The 25941-nt window shown below is 42.1% G+C and overlaps 1 protein-coding gene across 2 annotated transcripts in view; it reads right to left on the minus strand.

The window, feature by feature from the left end:
• DOCK10 (dedicator of cytokinesis 10) overlaps positions 1-25941 on the minus strand; it is a 261368-nt gene that overhangs the window by 228579 nt on the left and 6848 nt on the right. The window lies entirely within an intron of this gene.

The raw sequence follows: 25941 nt of genomic DNA on the forward strand, positions 1-25941 counted from the left end.
CCCTGCCCTGCATTCCCGCATTCCCAAATTAGGAGGTGACGGGTGGGACCCGCTAATCTGCACTTCTAACAGTCCCCAGGTGATGCCCTCGCTACTGCGGGAAAGGGTAGTGGGCGTGCACTTTGGGAACCGCTGCCACAGAAAGCCTGGGGGTGCCCAGAAAGGGGCTTCAAGTACTTATTTGTTCCAACATCAGTTCAAGCACTTTGTCTTTTGGTTTAAGGCAAACAGTTCATACAGTTTTGGAAGTCACCATTTTAATTTTCGGTTTATTTCTACTTTTTAAGTTTTGGGGGCAGGAGTCAGCATTTTTAAAGAATGGATTGGAGTTGGGAATAATGATTCAGTCTTGAAAAACGGATAATGAAAAGGAGACAGAAGTGTTTTATAGGACAGACATCAACGAATCCAGGCTGAGACTTTTCTTGCAAAGAAGCATCTAGCTTGTATTAAACAGACCAGCTAGTAAGCAATACAGCACAGCAGGGGCACACGGACCCCAGCATCCTCATGGGTCTAAATCAACCCCGAAGTGAGGAAAGAGCCCTCTATCTTCTCAGTTGATGAGTCACATACTTTGAAGGAAAACACAGTAAAATATTTTAAGTTTTAGAAGCAAGGCTGACCGTGACTCACTGTCCCTAACAGCAGGACATGCTTTTTCTGATAAAGTTAAGTAGTGATGAAAACTGTTGATATGATATCAGTCATAGTATATGTGTGCATATGGTCCAGATCCTTGCACAACAAGCAAGACTTGTCAAATGATCGGGTTTAAAGAAGGGTTTGTGCCAATGAAGATTATCACCGAAACAAAACAAACAAACAAACAAACTAACTAACAAACGATGTTGCACTAGCTGCCAGAAAGGACTTGGGGGGGGGGGGGGCGCCTGGGTGGCACAGTGGTTAAGCGCCTGCCTTCGGCTCAGGGCGTTATGGGACCGAGCCCCACATCAGGCTCCTCTGCTGGGAGCCTGCTCTTCCTCTCCCACTCCCCCTGCTTGTGTTCCCTCTCTCACTGGCTGTCTCTCTCTCTCTGTCAAATAAATAAATAAAATCTTAAAAAAAAAAAAAAAGAAAGGACTTGGGGTTTATATGGGAAGTAGGGAAGTCACAGGTAACATTTTCCTTTGTTGCTTCTGAGAAGAAATTTAAATAAAATTATCATATCTGCCACACAAACAAATCTGCTAAAGGTATTCACACCAGACTTCTGACTTTTTTTTAAAGATTTTATTTACTTACTTCAGAGTGGGGAGGGGTAGAGGGACAAGCAGGCTCCCTGCTGAGCAGGGAGCCCTGTGCAGGGCTTCATCCCAGGACCCCGGGATCATGACCTGAGCTGAAGGCAGATGCTTAACCAACTGAGTCACCCAGGTGTCCCCAGAACCTCCAACTTTTTAAAATGATTCCCTTTCATTAGCCAGAGAAGAAGGAGGTTGGAAAATCAAGTTAGCTTCAAGTACAACTGAAAATTAATCTAACATAGCTCTTCAAGTGGGTCAAGTCCTGAGGTCAAGGTCACCGGCCAACAGGGGAGTAAACTGGTCCGCAGTTATGACTCCAGTATATGTATGGCTTTCCCATAGAATAAAATTGTTATGACATAGTTTTTTAAAATGAAATGCATTCAGTTAATACTGATCTTTAAAGAGTAAAGAAGACAGAAGGCTCTCTGCCCTTTAGCAAAGATGATCAGCTGAGCCAAGTCCAGAGCGGGGTGGCGTTGAGTGAGAGAAAGACTTTGGGGCTTGCAGGGACATCTGGATACTGGCAGGGAGGCCATGTCAATATGCAAATTGGCACAAGCATTATAAAAAGGCACCCAAAATGTCAGGCTTTCAAAGAAAAGTCTGGCTGCTTTCAACTACAGTGTGAGCTTTCGTACCCAGAGTCAATATAGCCTAAGCTGCTTCTGAGACGAGCCCCACTGAGAACAGCTCATTGGAGCAGGCTCAATGCAGACATGCATCTAAACGAAAACTAGTTCACCTGCACTACCTGGGAGAAGAAAAATCAACTTCCCTGCAGATTCATTCCGGAGGAAGGAGGACTGGAAAATGATTTACACGGTACTACCACGATCAGTGACAATTCAATATAGGATGCGTCCCCAGATTTCTCAAAATGAGGCCCCACTCATTCACAATTGGAAATCCACAGTACTGGGGTGCAAATGTCACCTCTGAATCCACCAAGAGTACCGTGAGGCCCGCTCAACCTGCACGGGTTATACTCAAAGCCCAAGGCTCTCCTTCCGGGTTTCTTGACTCTGCTCTGGACCAGACAGTAATGGACAGTAATCAGCCATGATCCTTTCACGCGACCCCAAGGTTAGAATATCCTTAATTATCTCTTTGTGAAATGAGGAGCTCTGGAAAACAGTTGGAGGCATGAATTATATAATTCACCCAAAATAGACTTCTAAGTTCATTTAATTTCAGTACTAATTTCCCGCTATATTCCATCTGCGTCCACTTTATTTTCAAAATAAAACAGAGGAAGACAATTCCCAAATCCTTTCATCTACTTGTGTAACAACATCTGTTTTCTCAATTTTATACTCAGCTTTCAAACAATTGTAGTGCCAAGAGAAGTTGGCTTTCCCATTAGATCTCAGAAGGAGACAGTAGCAATGAAACGAGAACGTATGGCCCCTTGGAGGTGACAAGGCGCTTCCCACTCACAAAACCTTTATCTCGCTGGCTGCTCATAGCTAATACTAATAACAAAATAATCATAATGGTTACAAATTATGAACACTGTATAAAAGATAAAATGTTAAAAATACTTGCTTTGAAACAAAATTAATCTTTATAAAAACTCTAGAAAGCAAGTGTGATATTGTCCCCATTTTGACGGAAGAGAAAACTGAAGCTCGGAAAAATGTTCTGTCAGTTATCTCGGGTCACATACTCTACCGTTCCTGAGCCTTCAGTGCGTATCAAGACATTCAGAAACTCATTTTCCTACTAGCTACAACAGACTTAAATAATGATCAGTCTTGATGAACACTCTAGTTCATTCACAGCAGGGAAAGTACCAGATAATTCCTTTGTTAAAGTCAAATTGCATTCCCTTTTACTGCAAATGCACAGAATTTTCAGTATCCTAAAAAAAATAAGAAAATAATCATTTATGTGTGGGATAACCAGCATTATCAAAACCCCCTGAATAGAAAGACCTCCGATCATTCAAAAGTACATCTATTGGTGCTTGAAGAGTTAAATGTGCTGGTATGAAAAATGTGGTGAGGCTTAGTGTATTTTATTTTTTTAGTTTTTAGGTTTTTTTGAAAAATTTTGTTTATTTATTTAGAGAGTGAGCAGGGGGAGGGGTAGAGGGGCAGAGGAAGAGGGAGAGAGAGAAAACCTTATGCAGACTCCCTGCTGAGCTCAGAGCCAGACATGGGGCTCAGTCTCACAACCCTGAGATCATGACCTGAGCTGAAATCAAGAGTCATATGCTTAACGCTTAAGGGACTGAGCCACCCAGGCACCCCTGAGGCTTACTGTATTTTAAGTATTACCTCTCAGAAACTGCTCCAGGAGGAATAGAGCTAAACCCCATTCATCAATCTGTGTTTCTAACTGGCCAGATCATGAACAGAAAGTTCATGATTTTGATATGAATAAAATTACATAGTTCACATCACTGCAGCCAAAGTGGAGAGTTGGGACATGGGCATCAATCAAGCTAGAGTCTCGAATTGCTTAGATAACAAACGCTCCAGATGTTTCATTGTGCTTGGTTTACGGCAACTTAATGTATGTCTGACATTATTAAAGAACAGGCATCAGGGATGGCATCCTAGGGACGCCTAGGTGGCTCAGTCCGTTAAGTTCAGGTCAGGTCATGATCTCAGGGTCCTGGGATTGAGCTTTGAGTCAGGCTCCCTGCTCAGCGGGGAGCCTGCTTCTCCCTCTCCCCCCTGACCCTCCACCCCAGTTGTGCTCTCGCTCACTCGCTCACTCTCCCTCAAATAAATACAATCTAAAAAAAAAAAAAAAAAGATGGCATCCTACATGTGTTTAATGCCAGTGTTTGAAAGGGTAACTTACTGTTTCCTGGGGTGCTCTTCAGCATAATCACTGACTCCCCAGGACCACCAACGATGTCATAGAATTGAGGTAGAAAATTCAACAAAAGCTGCAAGGCTGTGTGTGTGTGCGTGTGCGCGTGCGCGCATGCACGCCTGTGTATACACATGGGGGGGAGGGAGAGGAAGAGGGGGGAGAGAGGGAGAGAGGGAAGGGAAGGAGAGGGAAGAGAGAGAGAGAGCACAAGGGAGAGAGGGAGGGGGAGGAGAGGGAGAAGGTGAAGGAGGGAGAAAGAGGGAGGAGGAGGCAATTAACAGGTGAGGAAAAGTAAACAGGTAGCTCAAGAAATATTGAGTTTTCTAAAGTTTATTTACTTATTGAGAGAGAGAGAGAGAGAGAGAAGGAACGTGAATGGGGAGAGGGACGGAGGGAGAGAGAGAGAATCCCAAGCAGGATCCACGTTCAGCGGGACCCTGAGATCACGACCTGAGCTGAAATGAAGAGCTGGATACTTAAGCGATTGAGCCACCCAGGCATCTGATAACTGAGTCTTCCCAACATTTAAGAGCCTTACATATTTTTCTTCCTTCTCCTTTTTGTGTCCTTTAGCAAACTGCCACTTACACAATAGCCATAATTTAAAAATCTTTAGGAAAGACCCCTCTCTGGTTCCTCTTACCAGGACATTGTGCAAACGTCCTTTCTTTCTCAGATCCATCCCTGCTGGTTGAAGCCCACTCATATGCTGGTTGTGCAAGCCCAGGGTGTGACGCGCCATCGCACCATCGGTGCCCAATGGCAGAACCACAGGGAGCCCTGTAGGTCACTGGCTCAGCCCTGCCCGGCAGGAGACCGCTAGGCCTGGCGGGGAGCCCGGCCTGAGGTTCACCAAAGCGCACAGAAATCAAACCACAGTTTGATTTCCCAATGGAAACGAATGCTCCCTTTTTCTTCCAGGATCTCACCGTTCCTTGCAGAAAAAGTTTTTCTTTTAGTGAGAATACTCCACGGTAATAATGATGGGATTTTAAAGACATCTGTCACCAAGAAATCATCATTTCAGAATTTTAGTTGTACCTGGGACCCTCTCCTCCTTCAATATGATTTATATGGTATCAAACTGTAGGATTAGCCAACGTCAGGGCAGCACCTCTCCATCTTCACATATTATAGCATTTTGGGATAAAATCCTTCCCTATTTTTTTGTAGGGAAATTTCCTTTCACTTAGTTAGGATTTTTAGCAGCTAAGTTGTTCTCAACACAGGGACACCCAAAATATCATTTCAAAAATTTCTCAGTGTCTCCAAAAGATATATGAGAAAAGCATTTTGGGGGTAACTATGATACCTCATAATCCTAAGAAGTGGATAAAATCATTTAAAAATTGAGGAAAGTCAGCATATAAAAGTTATTTTTAAAAATACAACTTAAAAACTTGAAAACAAACGCCTATGGCAGGATAAAAAATCCTTACACCAAAATGTAGATTTTTAAACCCACATTTTGCCTCTGGGAATCTTTTAAATGATATCACCTACTTCCCAGGCTAACTAGATATTATGGGAGCCAGAATGATTTTCTTTTATATCTTTTGGAGACAATGAACATTTTTGAGATGATATTTTGGATATTTCTGTATTGAGAAAAATCTTGGTTGCTGAAAAATTCTAATTATATGGAAGAAAATTTCCTTACAAAAAATATGGGGCGCCTGGGTGGCACAGCAGTTAAGCGTCTGCCTTTGGCTCAGGGCGTGATCCCGGCGTGATGGGATCGAGCCCCACATCAGGCTCCTCTGCTATGAGCCTGCTTCTTCCTCTCCCATTCCCCCTGCTTGTGTTCCCTCTCTCACTGGCTGTCTCTGTCAAATAAATAAATAAAATCTTTAAAAAAAAAAAAATAGAATTTTTTAAAATAAAAAAGTCATAATAAAATAAAAAAGTTATAGTATTATAGGACATTATATTATAGTACATTATATATAGTGGGTGAGATTAATCAGCTCGTATTTATTGTAATTGATTACTGATGTATTTAGATTAATAACGATAATTTTATTTTAAGATATCTACTAATGATGTCTTTTTTTTTTAAAGATTTTATTTATTTATTCAACAGAGATAGAGACAGCCAGTGAGAGAGGGAACACAAGCAGGGGGAGTGGGAGAGGAAGAAGCAGGCTCATAGCAGAGGAGCCTGATGTGGGGCTCGATCCCAGAACGCCGGGATCACGCCCTGAGCCGAAGGCAGACGCTCAACCGCTGTGCCACCCAGGCGCCCCACTAATGATGTCTTTTTATTCTATTGCAAGTTCGGTTGAAATGCTGTTTTAAATTTTTTCTCCTCTGCTAGTTTAGTTCACCATTTGATTTCTCTTCTTCATTTTACTATATCTGAATTCATAGTTTTTTCTCTTTCATATTTAAAAAACTTTTTAAATTTATTTTTTTTTTAAGATTTTATTTATTTATTTGTCAGAGAGAGAGAAAACACAAGCAGAGGGAGAAGCAGGCAGAGGGAGTAACAAGCTCCCCGCTGGCAAGGAGCCAGATGCAGGACTCCATCCCAGGACCCTGGGATCATGACCTGAGCCAAAGGCAGATGCTTAACCGACTGAGCCACCCAGGCATCCCTCTCTTTCATATTTTTAATCTCCTAATTTCTCTGAATTTTGTTTTGTGTGAATTCAGTCTTTTTAATACATTAGTTTTCTCTTGAACTGGGTCTAGTCTGAAGTTTATTCCTTAATTTCAGGGGATATCAATGTCACTTCTACAATTTCCACTTGGTCCATTTGCTCTTGTCTTTTTATTCTTTATACAGTCACTACTTCTTCCTTTACTTCTTGAAGATTCTAAAGTAAACTCCATTATAAAGGGATGCAAAATACTTTAGTGTGGTTTTAATTTAATTGGTGATTGATCTCTATTGTCTGCCTGTTCTCATCTGAAAAATGAATAAAAAGCATTGGCTCCTGGGGAGAGGGAGTCTTGGATAGAGGGTGTCCTTTGGCAGTGAGCACTTTATAATTATTTGAGATTTTCTTCATTTTCTGTATGATACAAAAAATAAAAAAATAATTATCTGCTTTAAAAAAAAACCTTACTAATATATTCAATAAATAAAGATACAAAAGTAGAAAAAGTTTTGAACAGGACCTGAAAGATAGCCAAAACATATTTCATTATTTTCACAATAATGCAACATGGCAGTTTATGTGATTGAACTTTTATTAGCGCACGCTCTTCAATGATGGCAGTGTTTTAGTGTATTTCTAAAACTCCTCTGGGTTGCATTATTATTTACATGTAATCAGAACCACATTCACCTTCTCATTTTTGACTGAAGGGAGCACTTCTCTTAGCATTCATCTTTCTCGTATGTGCTGAAATTTTAGTCTGCCGATGAATCTTGAATCCGAGGATGGGGCCATCCGACTTTCCTTCCTAGCTTGGTGACTCCATCAGGAAACAACAGGACAGACCCAAGACCCAGGCCATCTGGTAGCTGGGCCATGGCTGGGAGGCTCTGTTTGGGGAATATGGCTCTCAGGAATGGGATGGGGTGGCAGCTCTTCCCAGGCCTTTGTAGGGGCAGAGGCTCTCCATTCCAATCCCTGGTTTCCAGCGTTGAGCCTGGTCTCCGACACCTGCCTTGAGTAAGGTACATTCGGTATCCATTGCTCAGAGGCAATACCCCTGCCACCTAACTATTTCTTGTTTTCAATCCCTTTTACTGCTTTTTGTTTCTGTTTCATTTCTATTTTTATTCGAAAGATTTTAAAAATCTTTACACTTGGTAGGGATAGGAAAGGTGGAGGGGAAGCCTTGAAATGTCAACTAAATGCAACAAAATGTCACTCACTAGAAAGAAAAATAATCAGCTAAAATAAGAACATTTTGGACAGAAATTTCACTCAAACTCTTTAAGCTTCAGTGTCCCCATCACAGTTTCTGGGCGGCTTAAATGAGATAGGGTTATTTTCAAATAATCACGTCTTAAGTTTCTTCACTAACTATAAAGACACGAAACATTCATGTTCTATTTATGTTTATAATCTAGTCTATCATGGCTGCTTCATTAGTCAGGTAGCTTGAACAGGTCTCCTAAAAGGTTTCTTCCTAGCATATAATTTGCTTTTATTTTTGCCTGAGAGAATGTGAGCAGGGTGGGGGAAGGGGAAGAGGGAGAGGAAGAGAGAGAATCTTAAGCTGGCTCCACACCCCGTTTGGAGCCCAAATCAGGGCTCCATGATCTCACCCTGAGATCATGACCTGAGCCAAAATCAAGAGTCAGACGCTTAACTGACTGAGCCACCAGGCGCCCCTGCTTTCTAAATGTCTTATTATGATCTTTTTGATATAAAATATACAAGTAAAAATGAAAAAATAGTTGTCTACATATCAAGATTTTCTGTTTTTATCTGAACTTTTACAACATATAGGAAACTTCTTAGATTTAATGCTCAAAACAAGAGCCACTTTTATTAATAGATTATAATTTCTATTTGTCTAGAAGATTTGATCGAAAAAGAGCAATTTTCATGTTGTTACTGATATGAGAAGAAGGCAAATATTTTATTAGAAATCTAGAAGGTGGCATTATCTAAATGTACATTCTTTCCCAAACAAGAAATCCTCTAACTGACATTTTTAAGTTTAGAAACACAAGCCCAAAGAAAACTAAAACCAAGACAAACTTTTGAAAGAATTTCCTAATCAAATCTGTGATCCAGTAATTTCATTTTTAAGAAATGGCAAGAGTGGATGGGTCATTCGGTCCAGCTTTGGGGCCTTTGATTTGCATTGTCAAAGACCAGGCATTCTGGTAAGTCAAAGAGATCAATTTAGAAGGCAATCAACCATCTAACTTTTATTTTTGAAGCTAGCTGAGTGACAGGGAAAAAAAAAAACCTCACTATCCATGCAGAGAATTATATGTTATATGGAGAGAAACAGAAATACAATGATATTGCGGGGAGAAAGACAGAGACTGACACAGACTGACTGATGGATCCGGCAGTCTGACCTGGTGTGCCATTTGCTAAGACAGCTAAGGTAATTATTCAGTGTGAATACTTCTCCAGCTTGTCCATTTTCCTTCAGATTTCTAAACAGAATCTCCTAGTAATTTTTTCTGCTTTGTCAAAAAAAAAAAAATTGTGGATAGTACTGTCTAGCCAAGAAGCCAATAACTGGAGATATGTCTATGGTTCAAAAAAAGCAAAAAGTAAACGCTGGCCTTGCTGAATCCGTATAAGCTGGCTCTCCTTTTAGATCTCCACTAACAAAGTTAGGTTAATCATTGATGAAATCATCTAGAAAATTGAATCAAACAAAACCCTGTGTTGACTGAGTTATCCAAGTAATCCTGGTTTGGGCTCTAATTCTATTTATAATTGCATCTGTTTTTCCTTCTCCCTGCCAACCGAGAACAGAGACCAGCGTCTGGTTGCCAGCCCCCATTCCCTGCCTCTCAGTGTCAGTTACTCTGTTGGAATAACATGAATTCACAGTCCTAGGAGGGGTGGCCCCCTAGGCTAGAGGTGCCCCACAACTCCTGTTTGAGTGGATTTTTCATAACAGAAAAGTGAGCTTTAAGGAATATGATACCAATGTGACAACTTCTTTCCAAATGCAGTTAATTCATCGTTTTCAAAGAAAAATATGGTGCACGAAGAGACATTTTTCATAAGCATTATTTTTTAACAAAGCATTTGTCTCCTTTATTCTATTCTGTGTATCATATCAATCATTGGGACTAACTTGTCCATTTCTGCTTCTGAAGAGCTGGCAGGGAGAAACACAGACCTAGAGATTGGGGTGGAGGGAGCCTCTGATCCTTGCAGGACTGAATTAGGGTCTGAGGGAAATGAGCAATGTGTACCCCATGCTAACCACGGCTCTCTCCCTAGGACAGAGCTTCTAGCTGGTTTCATAGGAGGGCAAACTCCAGCAGACCCTAAAGCTGGGGGAGCTCTAAGCCTTTCCAAGATGTCATGGAAATGTATGTAAAGCTCTGTTACCAATTAGCACAATCTATTTTTGAATGGCTGTACATTTTCTAAACCTTTCTTTCTGAATTGTTAAGAACATGTTGGTGATTACGTAAGAGAGAAAACAGCCTGATGGGTTAGGCCTCAGTGGAGACCAACTGTCTCACATGTTGTCTCTCAGGTTGTCTGCTTGCATAGCCTTCCAGAGCCTCAGGGTCCCTGCTGTTACGCGTGGGATTTGAACCAGTAAAGACTGTCACCCTGACCACACGATGTGATTGTTTCCTGAACAGATATGGAGAGATACTGCACTCCCCAACTAATACAGCCTCTGGGTTTCCAAGATCTGAAACAGACTCTCATGGTTAACTAAAAAGAAGACCACTGTGAATTTGGGGCTTGGCAACTTCAAAGCTCAAGGGATCGTGGTTTAATTTTTTTTTTCCTGGCTAAGACACAAATCCTCAGGCCAACCCACTTCAGTATCCCATGCTCCTGCCTGGTTTTCTTCTTTAAATCCATTTTTGATAGTCCTGGCATCTCCTCCCTCCTGGCTCCCATTTGGTTCCAGCTGTTCAATGCCTACTATTTTCTGTCAGACACAGTGGCCTGCTGCACATTTATCTGACACCAGATCTTCCATTTTGAAGCAGAGAGTTTATCCTCTCATTGCTGGAAGCTCTTCACAGACGTAGCCCTTGGCTCTGGCATTGATATCAGGCTGGAATGTGAGGGTTGAACAAAAAGATTAAAAGTTTTTAATGTTCAGTTATTATTCTGCAAAGCATGGTCTACTGATTTCATGACTATTAAGCTCAGGATCGGCAGCCAAAATCCGAGTATAAGTGAGGCAAGTTCCCATGATTTCAGTCAAGCTATGTGACCAACTGACAAAGCTAAACCAACCAGCCAGAGCCCTGAAGACACGGGTGTCAATTACAAGCATATCTGCATCCATATGTTGTTCTTGGACATAATTCCTTGTGGGTCCAGCTCAGTCACACATAGCGACTCAACATATCCGTAACTCTTTGCCTAGGTAGACAGAGCACTTTCCCTTTATGGCTTTGCATAATTTGAAACTACCAACAATTTCATGTTATTTTTCTCTCCCGTTCTAGAACACTCACATTAATAATGATTCATAAGTGAATAGTCTTGAATCAATATCAAAGTACGTAATATTTTTAAAGGAGAGTCATAAAAATTGTAGCCATATGCCATTGATATTTTGTTGAGAATAAGATGCACATTGATGTTCGTCTGTTGTCAATATAGTCTGTAGAGCAGAACAAATGAGTCACAGCAAAGACCATGATAAAATATGGTGAGCACATTGGCAAAACAGTGGAGGAATAATGAGCTAATCCTGAAGCAAAAATCTACGTTCTGCCAAAAACTGAACCCAGCAACATAGAATATTTTAAAAGCTTCTCTCTCCTACATTTTGTTTATTATGATTGTTCTCCAAAAAAATTATACTTTATGACATTATTTGGATGAATGAAAGTGACATTGACTGCTGGGATATATTCTGGGGGGGCTTCTCTCCTCTGAGCAGAGGTAGCTATTTTAAGATTCGAAAAGATAATATATCAACTTAATGGCAATCATGAGATGATGTAATTTTCTAAAAATGTGTGGCAAGCATCTCAACAAGAGATAAATGAGGCAATACTTGCTATCATTTAGGACAAGCTCCACCTTCAGAAATCCGATTTCTGTCACACACTAGAGTATTTCCTCCTAGTAAGGAAAATGAAATTAGTTGAGATTCCCAAGAATCTTGTGTTTCAGACACACACACACACACACACACCCTTTTTGCACTTGTATGGAAATAATTCCATATATGTGATGGAATGAATGCATACTGTGACATAGAAATATATTATTTATATTCATTGGTTTTATTTTTTTTGAGATTTATTTTCTCATTTGAGAGAGAGAGAGAGCATACACATAAGTGCGGGGAGAGGGAGGGAGAATCCTCAAGCAGACTCCCTGCTGAGCGTGGATTTCCAACCCAGGACTGCATCTCAGGACCCTGAGATCATGACCGGAGCCAAAATCAAGAGTCAGATGCATAACTGACTGAGCCACCAAGGTGCCCCCATTCATTGGTTTTAAACACATCTGCAAAGATGTAACCATCAGCATTTTGCTTCCAGAACTACACTTTGGGGACAGTTGGGCAAAAATCAAGGCAGTTTGCTAAAGGGGAGGGGAGTTGGAGAGCTCTGCCTCGTGCTGAACAACTATGTGGAAGGGGCCACAAGTGTCCCGTTCCGCAGCATGCCCCCCAGCCATCAGAGAACCAGACAGCAGTAGAAGGCAGGAGAGCAAATCATCAGTTCCTCAATCTTTCATTTCTACCAAAGCTAAGCAGATACTAATGTTCCGGGGCACCTGGGTGGCTCAGTCGTTAAGCGTCTGCCTTCGGCTCAGGGCGTGATCCCGGCGTTCTGGGTTCGAGCCCCACATCGGGCTCCTCGGCTGGGAGCCTGCTTCTTCCTCTCCCTCTCCCTCTCCCCTGCTGTGTTTCCTCTCTCGCTGGCTGTCTGTCACATAAATAAATACATAAAATCTTTAAAAAAAAAAAAAAGATACTAATGTTCCCCCCATCAATCTATGGCCCTACATCCTCACTCCGGGATGCCCATTTATGATGATTTCCCCATTCAAAACTGCCCTTGGTGTGTATTTTAACCAATCTGTATATTTATGAAGTGGCAGAGGTGTGGGGAAATATCAGCTCAGGGAGGGACTTGTGCATGAAGACCAGACCGTGCGCCCTCTGGGGCGGAGCTTCATTCTGTGTGGTGGCCAGGAGGGCACCGCAAGTGCTGCAGCAAGTTCTAGAACAATCCCATACATGAGTCGATTTTAGCGCTTTCAAATTTGCAGTTTGATTTCCCTAATTCAGTCGGGACAGAGGGTAGAAGAAAGAGTCATGAGGGTTTGTTGTGGTGGTTTTGTTCGTTGGATTTCTCTCCCAGCTCTTCTCCAACACAGACAAATTGGAGTGTCTGTGTTCTTCAGTACTCTTGAGGCCGCTCGTCAAGATAAACACTCATGTCAGTGTAACAAAGCCGATACGGTTCCTTCGGGACGCGTGAGTCAGTCGGAAGTTTACCATAAAACAGTAGACGGGCCCCAGACGTTTGATAATTCAGGCTCTTCTACAAAGTTATAAAAATTTTCACTTCAATTAAATTATTTATAATGGACTTTTGTAGAAATTGCCTTTCCATTTAGTAAGTGACAAAAGAACCCAAATCAAGTTGGAATAACATTAAATGGCATTTTCCTAATTACGCATTTTTCCATTATGCCCTAAAATGCATAATGTTCTAACGTATACACACACACACACACACCACACACACACACAAACACACACCGTATTTTACAGGACAGTAGCTAAGATCGTGAGTTCTAGAGCTTGAGTACTATCTGTACCATTTAAATTTGTGTGACCCCGAGCAAGTCACCTGACCACGCTTCACCTGTCTCTCCTGATGGGTCAAAACGAGCTGCCTGCTCCAATTCTATAGGTGTGTCTGTTGGCAAATCCTTGATGGTTTACACTTGCCCACCAGAACCCACACGATTGCATTCCCACACCCAGTTTCGAGTCACAACCCTGAGCGGTAGTAACCCTGTGGCCATAAAAATGGGCCATTCCTCTATGTCAAACTCACTTACCCAACCACACAGTTTCCTACAAATGTAGACTGTTAACCTAAAGTCAAACAGAATCTTCTAACAACTACACACTGCCACGAGAATTTGTGCCTTGAAAAAGTAAAGACATTGAAAGTTCTCTCTGCCTTCCAGGCTGGGTGTTTACTACAACTCAAATGGAATGAACTAGACATTTTTATGCTGTATAATTCAGTTTGATTTAAATGAAACACTTGCACAAGAAATGCTTGGGGCCAGAACACTCTGTGCCCCAAATAACCCTTTTGTCCCTAGATTTGGGCAAAGTTCAAATACTTGGAATTTTCCTATACAGAGACACCTGCTTGCATTTATTGTTGTGAATCTCATTCTGAGGATGTCACCCAGGACACTCGCGTAGTGTGGAATGAAGGCCAGAAGCCTGGTGATGGGAGGGCACTGTTCCTAATTACCAATGTGGTGTTGAGAAAATGCTGACGGAACTTCAAATTGCAACTTAGATAAATTCAACAAATTTCCTTCTACAAAAAAAAAAAAAACCTTCTAATCATCATCCTATCACTAATTTTTGAAACCCTTGCTGATATGACCTCAAATCTCCCAAATGTATGCTAAATTGTCAGTGTGAAACGGAAACAAGAATAGCTCATAAACATATAAAAAGATGCTCTACTTTCAAAAAGGGAAACGCAGCTGAAAACAGCAATACGATGTTGCTATCTTACACCCAGAAAACCAACAAAAATCAAGAAGTCTGACAATACGTGTAGTGTCGAGGAAGCATGTGTGAGGGAGGAAGAGGGCATAGTGTTTTGGGAAAAAGTCTGGAGGCATCGCTAAAGTTGTAGGAGGGCATGCCCTCCAGAATCCCCTGCACTTGGGCACCAGGAGATTTGTAAGAGCAAATAAGGAAACAACAAAATGGAAAAAACCTAAAAGTCCAGCCACAGCAATAGCTGTTTCAGGAGAGGGTCTCCAGATGCTAAAATTAGTGGCAAAAGTCTGAAGAGACGCAGGGGCGTGTAAGAGGATCTCCCCACAAGTTACTGGTTAGTTGCAGATGGAACCGGATGGATGGAATGCTTGTGTCCCCCAGATTCATTTGTTGAACCCCAAATCCATCAATGCGATGGTATGTGGAAATGGGGCCTTTGGGAAGTAATTAGATCACGAAGGTACAGCCCTCATGAATGGGGCTAATGTCATTATAAGGGACGCCAGAGAGCTTGCTTCTCTCTCAGGTTTATGCCCTGTGAGCATAGACCAGACGTCCATCTGCCAAAGCCGAAGAGATTCTCACCAGACGCTGGATTTGTGTGCACCTTCCTTTTGGACTTCAGCTTCCAGAAGTATGAGAAATGAATGTTTGTTGTTTAAGCTACTGTGGTCTGTGGTATTTTGTGCTAGCAACCCCAGCGGATAAAAGGCAGGAACCTAGTAACTTTATAGAAGATCCCTCTGGAAGACACCATCATAACTAAGTGACCTGTAATGGGACAAACTGACATCACGTCCCCCCCCTCCCCCGACAGGCTGCACTGAGGATACGCCGTGGTTCTGTGACATACCTGCCCCCAGCAGCATAGCTGGAGTCTAGTCAAGAGAAGGCATCAGTCTACAACCAGACTGAGGGCCATTCTACAAAGCAACGGGCCTGCATTTTTCAAAATGTCAAGTTCAAGACACAGAAAAATTGAAAAAATGTTCCAGGTCAAAGCAGACCAAAGGGATATGACATCTAAATGCAATGTAATCCTTGGATCCTGGACCAGGAAAAAAATATATAGTGGGTCAACTGGCAAAATCTTAGTAAGGTTTATGAATCAGATATTATTACTGTGTCAATGTCAATGTCTTGACTTTGATCATCATCTTATAGGTACGTAAGAGAACTGCTTTCAGAAAACATACCTCAACTACTTTGAGCTAAAAGGGCAGTATGCATGCATTTTTTCTCAAATGTGTCAGAAAAACAATAGTATGTGTGTTTGTGTTAGAGAGAGACTGAGTGAGAAACAGCAAGACAGAAAGAATGGTGAGAAAGAAATGATGATTAATTTTAAGTGTGATAAAATGGTAACACTTGAGAAATCTTGGGAAAGGATATATGAGATTCTTTATACTGTGTTACACATAAAATACATTTACAAACTTTTTTGTAAATCTGAACGTTCTTCAAAATAAGAAAGTAAAAGGTAAAGCAAAGCAGGGAACTGAGCAGCGCAAACTGCTCAAGGGTTCCCTGCAGGAGAGGGAGGAGCTTGGGATGAGGAGAAGCAGAGTGATGGGTGATCAGGGGAGGACTCCTCGAGGAAATGATGAGTGAGGAGTTGAGGAAGTGAGCAGCTGAGGAAGAATGGTAAAAAAGAGCTTTCTGGGCTGGCGAAGAGCAAACACAAAAGCCTATGGCTCCCAGGTACATGTTGCATGCCAGGGGCTCAAAAGTGGTCCCTGGGCCTTTAACCCAGGCAGCAAGGGGATGCTGGGGTTTGGAGCTATTCGAGCCAAGATTTTCAATGTTTGCAATGGTGCAATTTAATGTCTCTGTATTTCTCCCAGCAAACTGGATAATTCATAAAAATTTAATGTACAGTGTAATGTGCAACCAGGAAAAATGTTCAGAAATGGTAGAAATGCTCAGGAGCTAAAAATTCCAGCGAACAATGATAAGGTGTGCACCTCAAAATATAAAGAAATCAGATTGAAAATGCAATGTTTCTTTACAGTCACATCATGTCATTGAAAGGCAATAATTAAATGGGTCTTTAAAAAAAAAAATCCCTGAACCTGTTCCATTTTCTCAAAAGCACTGGACCTGAATGCTGGGCTATTATTTCCAAAGCTAGGTAATATGTAGGCATCTAAGACAGGAAGAGAAAGACGATGCCATATTGCTCCTCCTGCATACGGTATCTGCAGGGCATTTCCCTTTCAGAAATGACACGGAGTGGTGAGCACACCTCAAAGAACTATAAATATGCATATACATCTCTCCATCCATCCAACCAAGAGTCATTCATTACATTCTAATAAATTACAAAATGCTGTAACTGTCTGATGAGCTGAGACAATAACTAAAATAATTACAACAAAAAATAATCAACATGTTCAAGAAGTGCTATGGAAATGCAGAAGAGGAAGGGGCTGTCTGTCAACGGCCTCAGGGGAGGGCAACAGGTGAAGGACGAGATGAATTGGATCTGGAAGGCAAGAAGAAGCTGAACAAGACAAGAAAAAAAGGCAGCATGCTCTGAGCAGGTGGTAACGTGCATGGCATATGTGGGAAAAGCCCAGAACCTTGCGCCCCTGTAGTGTGGGGAAAATTGAAGACAGAATCGACTGGAAAGTGAGACTGGAAAGATAGGTTAGAACCAGGTGAGACCTGATCCCTTGGGGCAGTAATCATGTGCATTAGCAGTGTTCGGGAAGAAATGAATCATGATCCAAGCTGTGTGCTCACGTGTTAATAGAGGCAAAGTGTGGAAGATGGGTTATAGATAGTGTGAGCAGATGAGAGATTAGTTAGAAGGCTGGACTAAAACCCTCAAGGCTATTGCAAAACACAACTTGGGAAAGAAATCCTGAGCAACTAACCTAGATCACTGAGGTCAGGGAGATGTTTGCAGTATTTAGGGGGTAGCACTGCCCGCACAGGGAGTATGACCAGATGTGCCGTGGCAGGGAGGGGGCGGGATTACTCATGGTTTCAGTGTGAGATTAACTGGATCAACTAAGATATGAAACTCAGGAAAAAAGAAAAACAGATTTATGAGGCAAGAAAATGTGTGAGCCACGGGTCCTGTTGAGTTTGAAGTCACTGAGGGATTCCTGAGCCATCGAGGGGCAGAGCTCAGAGGCAGAACCCAAGGTGGAGAGGGAGCTGGCGGGGAGGGGGGGAGGGGTCTGTGCACAGGTGAGAGCTGAACCTGTGTGAGTGGATGAATCCCGTAGGGAGGTTTTTCAGGAAACACAGCGAGAAGAAGGTCTAAAGCTAGATTCCTGGTGAACCCCAACAGTAAGTGGTCCACTCTCCTTTAAGATATTGCATGAACCGACAATATATTGAGAAATACTTGATCTACTCTCTGTGACCAAAAATGTACTGAGTCTGTCTTTCTTTATCAGTGAATCAAAGATGCCATTTTGAATAAAATCACATGTGTTAAATGGTTCACTTAACTATTAGGTTAAATGATAAAAGATAAAGGATATTTTCAGCCTATCTTTCTGAGTCATGGTCACTGAGCCAATGTACAACAAATTGTAGGCAGCTTGTCTGGCTCTGACCTGCAGAGTAGGTAGTCCCACCCACCAGGCTCCTCAGTCCACAATACTAGAGAGAATACGGAGAAGGAAGGTTGGGATCATATAGACAAAATGATGAGGCTTGGGCAGAGACTGAGCAGGTTTCAGAGCTCAGATTCCCCTGAATGCCGAGAGCAGGCCCTACTACAGTCACATCTGGTGACAGTCTCTGTCTACTGAGTTACAGTGATGCCCATTCCTAGGCACCTGGGCACAGAAGCAAATGTGCAATGCTCTCCTTAGATGGGTGGCACTTATGACAATGAACATGAATGTAGCTTAAGGAACTCACAGGCGTGTTATTTAATCCTCATAAGAACTGTATGTCTCCTTATTTGACAAGGAGAAAAGCTAAAGTTTTTTAGCTTGATCAAGGCCACACAAATAGAAAGGGTTTTGGAACTGAACTTTGATCTCCTACAACAGACTGTTCTGCCACTTCATAGTAGGATCAGAGAAGAGTGCTTGGGGAGGATTTGCTCCCTTTAATAGTACGTCCAAGTGTGGTTTATGGTAGACTCCTCTGAGATGCTCACATCGTAATCCCCAGAACTTGGGAATGTGTTAACTTTCATGGAAAAGGGGACCTTGCAACTGGGATTAAGGTTAAAGACACCGAGATGGGAGACTATCTTGGATTAGCCAAGTAGCTCAATCTGGACATATGAGTCCTTAACAGCAGAAGAGAAAGACAGGTAGATGCGACCCTTGAAGAGCTTGACCCACCATTGCTGGCCTTGGAGATAGAGGGAAGGGGCCATGAACAAGGAATGTGCTCACCTCTAGAAGCTGGAAATGGCCCCCGGTTTATATCAGCAAGGAAACCAGAGCCTTGGCCCTACGGTTGCAAGGAACTGAATTCTGCCAACAGCCCAAATGAATAGGCAACAGATTTTCCCCGTGAGCTTGCAAAAAGGGATAAAGCCCTGCCGACACCTTGATTTCAGTCTAGTGAGAGCCCTAACTGGACCTCTCACCTGCACTATGCTAAGATAATACATTTGTGTGAAATACATGGTAACCTTGTTATGGCAGCCATGGAAATCTAGTGACAGTGCTTGTATCTCTACAAAGTCACAGAGACCCGGACTGAGTCAAGTTCTGATCACTTTTTAGGACACCAGAGATCACACGCCATTGCTCAGATCACCAGAGGCAGCAACAAAAGGCATCGTGCCAGCTCACAGGAATGACACCAGCCCAAGGACACAGCGGCACCCCTCCCTACACTCACAAACCAGAGGCACACAGTTTCAACCCGCCACCAAACATTAAGTCACAGAGTCTCGACAAACAACAGGTAATACTGACCTCACACGCTCAAGAAGTAAACCACACGTGTACTGTTTAAACTTCTTTGACGGCAGTGCTGTATTTGGGTCGAAGGCTTACTCACTTTTACTGGGAAGTCCAGTGGAGACATAAGCAAAATTCTGGACTTTTATTTTATGATAGTAAATAATACTGATGGTTGCAGATGGTGCACTGAGCTGAAGGACAAAAGGCAATGGGTCTGAGATCATCCGTGGCCTTGCTCTGCGACCCTGACCGTATCCACTGAAACCTCTCTGTGATTCAGTTTCCTTTTCTGTTTTAGACTAACTTATCCTTCAGGTCTAAATGTTTATAGTTGTAGGATGCCAAGAAATGCAGTGCCAATTCTCTTTCCTCACTCAGAATATATACTTCATGTGGTGTCGGTAGACGTGAAAGCCAGAAGAAAGAATCCTCAGGACAAAATTGAACTTGAATCACTTTACGCACATCAAACACTTAAACGTTCAGTATTAGCTTAAAAGTGTGTCAAAGAATAGTTTTGTCAACAGAAATCTGTTTCAAATAAACACACCAAGAGTTGTTACCAGTTGTTATCATGAGTTTTTTCTTCATTATTTTCTAGGTTTTGAGTTATTAATTTAATAATAGCCATGAGAGTTTTAAAAAGTATAGATGTAAAAAGAGACTATTAAGTGAAAATTGGAATTAAAAAAAAAAAACACATAGAGCAGTTATTATGGTATCTTACTTAAAACAGTGTCAGGAAAGCTCCCTGACCTCAAGGAAAAAAACAGAGTTTTTAAGAACTGAACTAGCACAAACATACACTGATAAGATCGTATAGCTTTGGTGATACATGAAGGGTTTCATTGAAAATATAAAGCACTGTCCATCGTGGGACTGGGAATGGACCGCTGCCAACATTCTGTCGCTTCCTGAATTTTAATCCATCGTTTTCGGCACCCAGCGCAGAGTTGTATTCTGCCCCAGACTTGTGACTGCCGAGAGCGTCACTGGGAATGACGGTAACATCCTGGCCAAACAGTGAGGCCTGTGTGGGCCAGCGAGGTGCCACAAGGGAAGGAGCTGGCACTGGAACAATGGTTAACACCTGCTCAGCTGAGCCTTATTTATTCAAGAGCACACCTTCATGCCAACCAACACTTAATTTTTTTTTTTTTGTCTTTGAATAGCCTTTTGTGGGAATCTTAAATTCGATTCCGTTCAGTTTACTTCAATTCAGTTTATGACTACGGAGCAGATACTGTATGCTGATACTTGATCGCCTAAGTGTTTCTTCTCGAATGTACCCGAGACCTTCTTTACTGCAAACCAGGCACTTAGACTTCCTTCCGCACGCCCAACCTGTACTTCTGCCATGTCCAAGGGGGACATGCTTTCTTACATTTTAACAAACATTTAGTAAACACCTACTATGTGCCAGACGTTTTGCTGCCCCAGGAACATGGAAACCAATAACCACACTGCCTATCCTTGAAGGCCTCTCCAGTATTGGAAATGTGCAGGCAAAACCACACGTGGTCCCCCTGGTCCAGAAGAGGCAACAGGGACCAGGGTCATGTAAGCTGTGGTTAACTGTGCCAGAGATCAGACTAGCTACCAGCAAAGTGATGAGAACACTAGTCTCCCATATCTATGCCCTTTTGTCCCAAGGGATGCAGGTCCTTTCCAAGGTACTCCTGCTGGGGAATGGATTTTCCCTTTGGCCTGAATTTAAGTCAATGGCGATCTTGTGTATTTAAGGTTGATCTCCAACTGCTCAATGAAATACCCTGGACCTTGTTTTGGATCAGGCTGCTGGGTGAACAATTTGGGAAAGAAGATTCTGCTGTCTTTCAAATACCTATGAAATCATACTAGGGCAGAGACAGATAATACCACCTTTATCAGATGTAAGAGGATGTGGCAGAGGCAAAAAATAGAGAGAGAACTAGCAAGAGAGTGGTTCTGGCCTTTTTGACGCCAGGGAGAACATGTGGAGTTCAAACGCTCCCCACAACTCACCTATATTCTGGGCATGTGGGGGCTGGGAGGAGCCTGGCCAGGTCTGTAAGCCAAACACCAGGGCATGAGAACTGGAAAGCTCCCTCTCCTAACGCAGATGGGTCTTTCTATTCTCAGCAGGAAGGCAAAGAGGGAAATGAGATTGCAACCTTGCACTGGAGCCCCCTCCCACCCCTGCTCCAGGTTGGAAGAACCTGTCTCACACACCGGTGTCACTGCTGACTGTCCTTGTCAGTTCTCATCCGCTTGGCCCATCCTTTGGGTGTACGAACATTCCCTCCATTACATCCTCGGACAGTCACTTGGTGCTACCACTTTCACTGCTGAAAACCAAATCTGCTTGTAGTCTATTTGAACCAATTCTTCCAGTTGCTAAAATCAGATATCTTAATCAATAATGGGGTTGTTAAAATGAAAATCATATATGTATATTTTAATCCTATATGAAAGCCTCTTTGAAAAAATAAGAACTCCCTAGATTTTTAGGACTAAAGCATCTTTAAAGGTCTCAGTGTCCAACCTTCTTGCTTTAAAGACACAGAAATTAAAACCCAAGGAAGCTTAAAGACTTAGGGTTACACAGCCTGGAAGCCACTGCTTCCTAATGGCAAAAAGATACATTTTTTCCCCAAATCAATTGAATAGCGGCCACATAATGGTTTTGACCTCAAAAAACTGAAGTTAATAAATGAACCTTTCATGTTAGCACTCAGAAAGGTCCTGAAGGAACCCCTCTGTTCGTATCAGTGTGCCAATAAATTTTATCACTAATATTTTCACACACAGAGAAAACTTATAGTTACGTATGTAGATACGCTTTAAAGCAAACCGGAATACTTTTCATTTGGAAATGAAATCTTCTTTTGAATAAATGTCAGGTTTTTGTGTTTTTTAAAGATTTATTTACTTATGTATTTGAGAGAGAAAGAGAGAGCGAGCAGGGGGAGGGGCAGAAAGAGAGGGAGAATCTCAAACAGACTCCACGCCCAGTGTAGACCCTGTCACAGGGCTCAATCCCAGGACCCTGAGATCACAACCTGAGCTGAAATCAAGAGTCGACGCTTAACCGACTGAGCCACCCAGGTGCCCCTAATGTTGATTTTTAAATAAATAATGTAAAAGTGTAAACATAAATAACTTTAAATATTAGGTATCCATATATGAATTTTCTTCTTTAAAAAAGTCACTGGGCTTTCACATCACTCTTCATTTTTGTGAAGGTTACTCAGCTGTAAACAATTTCCATTTTCTCGTTCTAAGAACAGTGACAAAGAGACTTTTAAGAGCTAATCAAATAAACAATGGATGTTCAAAATAATTTAATTATCACATTTCATTGAGTAGTAAATTTTGTTCAAGTTTTTTGTTTGCTTGTTTGCCACGTCAAATGTTCACACCTGTGTTCTTTATATAGAATGTGTGATTTGAAAGGCCAAAGTCATTGGCCATCTTGACAACCTTAATTAGTCACTTTAATTGGCAATTACTAGAATAATTACATAAAGAAAAGCTCTTTGTGCCATCATAAGTGGTGTCATCTTTTTAAACAGACCTATTGTTAAACTCTGCCATTTCGGTGTTTAGCTTAAAGAGCTGCCAAGTTTCCCAAATCCCATGTCAGGAGAGGTGGTATGTTGAAATTGAATTAGAAAAACTGACTATTTTCACATTTAGCAGCGCAATTAAAGGAACTCTGCCTAATTTGGGTCCATTAATTCTTCTAGTCTCAGAGGCGTTTCCACTTCAGTCCAATTGCAAAATATTAACATTTTCAAAGGCAAGTGTTTTTCTCTATTGCCACTAACTCAGTCACATTCATTAAATTTTATTATTTCTACATCATTTAATGTAGGTCAACATGTCGTGTCCAGCAAACACAACCATTTCTTTCCAGCTGACTGATATTGCAGTGAAAGATAAGAGCAAACAAATCTCACTTCAGTGGAAAAAACTCCGCTCATTTGTAAACACAAGCATCAAAATCAAGACTACAGAAGACAATATAGCAGATGTAATGCTGCAACCCAATTACTCCATGCTGATCGTGCCAGAAATGTATTTCTATAGAAGAAAAAGAATCAAACGATGTCCCTTTCACAGTTGAAGGAGGCTTTGTTTGCAAAGCTTAACCCACTCCATGCCGGTCCTGTCCTAGGGAAACGACTGAGTATGGATACAGTGCCCAAAGCTAGAGTCATGCCTGATATCCTGCATCGCTGAGATGTCATGAATGAGGGATAGTTGAGCAGAGCAAAAGTAGCCACAGGTCTTCTCTTGTTAAGAAGCTCCTTTTCAAAACCTCTTCCTACGGCGAGTACTCTGGGGTTTCCTTTTCTGTCTTTGCTCTCTCTGGCTTGGTTGCTAACTGCATGTGTAATGAGGCTTGCCCGCCTGCCTGCCTGGGGGAACTGGTCCTCGGGACAGAGCAGCTGTGGAGAACACCAGCTCTGGAGCTGGGCTACCTGCCTGTGACTCTGGGATCCATCAGTGTCTCCTCATTTGATTTGGGCCAAGCCCGACCTCAAGGCATCTTCCTTCTCGTCTCTAGAATAGGAATAAAAATCCTTTGTTGAGCGCTTGTCATGAGGATTAAAAGAGATTGTACGAGTCAAGTACCTGGCACACAGGACGTGCTCACCGTCTTCCCGAGTACGCTGTGAAGATGACTCAAGGAGCGTCAGTAGCAGACGCTGACAAACTGGCCATTTGTAAGTCACAATTCCATTACAGTCGCTCACTGATGTGCGACCAGCCCACTCTCCTGATGCTGCTTTTAGCACCTCATTTGCAGTGAAAAGGAGACTCTTCCCTTCCCTTACTTTCATATAGTAAATAGAGTCTAAAAGTAGTGAAATAGACACCTTTCCTTCTCTCAACGGCACATCTGTTTGAAAGAAGGAAGTCTGGGAAAGAGAAACAAGAAATTAAATAAGTAAAAAGATCTACTTCAGGCGGCAGTAGGAGCCACGAGGAAAATGAAGAACAGTAATGGAACCCAGAAGGCTGCAGGGGAGGGAAGGCTGCGGGACATACTTCCACTTGGTGACGCAGGACGACCTTCCTGAGAAGGGGACATTGGAGAACCTGACAGAGGAGGAGAAGCCATGAGAACTCTGGGGCAGAGGAACGGCAAATGCAAGAACCCAATCATCAAATCCCCTAATTTCCCAGATGAGAAAACAGAGATTGCAAAAGGAGGCGTGCCTTCACAAAGACTCACAGAGCCAGGGTTGGAATTCTATTTGCCAGACTCACACGCTCTGAAATTTCCTAGACCAATTCCCGAATTGGCCAGATTGTTCAAAGTGCTCGTGAACGTGGAAGAGAGGAACGCGCATCCCCAAACAGGCTGAAAGACAGCCAGTCAAAGGGACCTGGAGAGCATCACAACACGTGGGGGAATCTAGACCTTTAACTCCAGAGAGTTCCATCCGTAGAACATTCCTATGTGAAGGTGAGACATCATGTTTTTCTGAGATTCAATGACTAGAAGAGAGAAAAACAAAACAAAACAAAACCTTTCATGATTTTCTGATTCCAGCAATCAGATTTGCTGGTATAACCAATTATTTTCAAATCACTAACGGTCTCAATGATAGCGACATAAATCTTATAAAGCAACAATGATTCATTATTCCATGTCCTTCGTGAGTTCTAGTGATCCTGCTTTAAAATTCTCTGGTAAGCAGGGGAACACTGGCCTCACCCTGGAACTCATCTTTAGGGCTGTAACTGGGGTCAGGACTTTTGCAGATTCAGACTGTGACTATTTCACATATGCTATGGAATTTTTTACTTAACCTGGAAGTGTAAGATTACACTACAGTTAAGGTGCTGCATGAAGGAGACAATGTAACAGAAACGATCAAGGGACCTTCCAAAGTCACTTAGCAAGGAACCGATCCCATTTTCATACATTTCTAGGTGATCTACACTTTATTTTTGCCTCAAGCAACTCTTTCAAAGAGTCACAGAATAAACTGTATTGTATTGGACCCTCACCCAATTGCCTTTGACAATACACTGCAAAATTATGGCTACAGTTGTAGCTAATTTTTTGTGTTTCTCAAATGTTAATATGCTTATAAATTACCAGAGGATCTTATTAAAATACATGTTCTCTTCCAGTAGACTTGCCATGGGGACTAGGACTCTGCATTGCTAACAAGCTCCCAGGTGATTCCAAAGCTGTTGGCCCAGGGCCCACATTCTAAGGGAATCTCTACTGCCCTGAATGAATAATCACAGAAAAAAAAAAATGTCTTGTCTCTTGAGTCTAAGTATAAGTAAAAGCCGAACACGTGTAGAGCAAAATATTTTATTTTACACTGCAGACCTCTTAATCTCACGGCTGATGATGTTTTTCTGTTCGACTTGGCCATTAGGAAACAGTCTTAGCAAGACTGTGGGACTTAATGGTTATCCGTTGTATTCACGAATCCTTTTTCGTTAACCTATTCTTGACAACACCTAACTTTCCTTTTTTTTTTTTTCTAAAGATTTTATTTATTTATTCGACAGAGATAGAGACAGCCAGCGAGAGAGGGAACACAAGCAGGGGGAGCGGGAGAGGAAGAAGCAGGCTCATAGCGGAGGAGCCTGATGTG

Source organism: Ursus arctos, unplaced genomic scaffold, assembly GCF_023065955.2.
Source record: "Ursus arctos isolate Adak ecotype North America unplaced genomic scaffold, UrsArc2.0 scaffold_1, whole genome shotgun sequence".
In the NCBI taxonomy this organism is placed as follows: Eukaryota; Metazoa; Chordata; class Mammalia; order Carnivora; family Ursidae; genus Ursus; species Ursus arctos.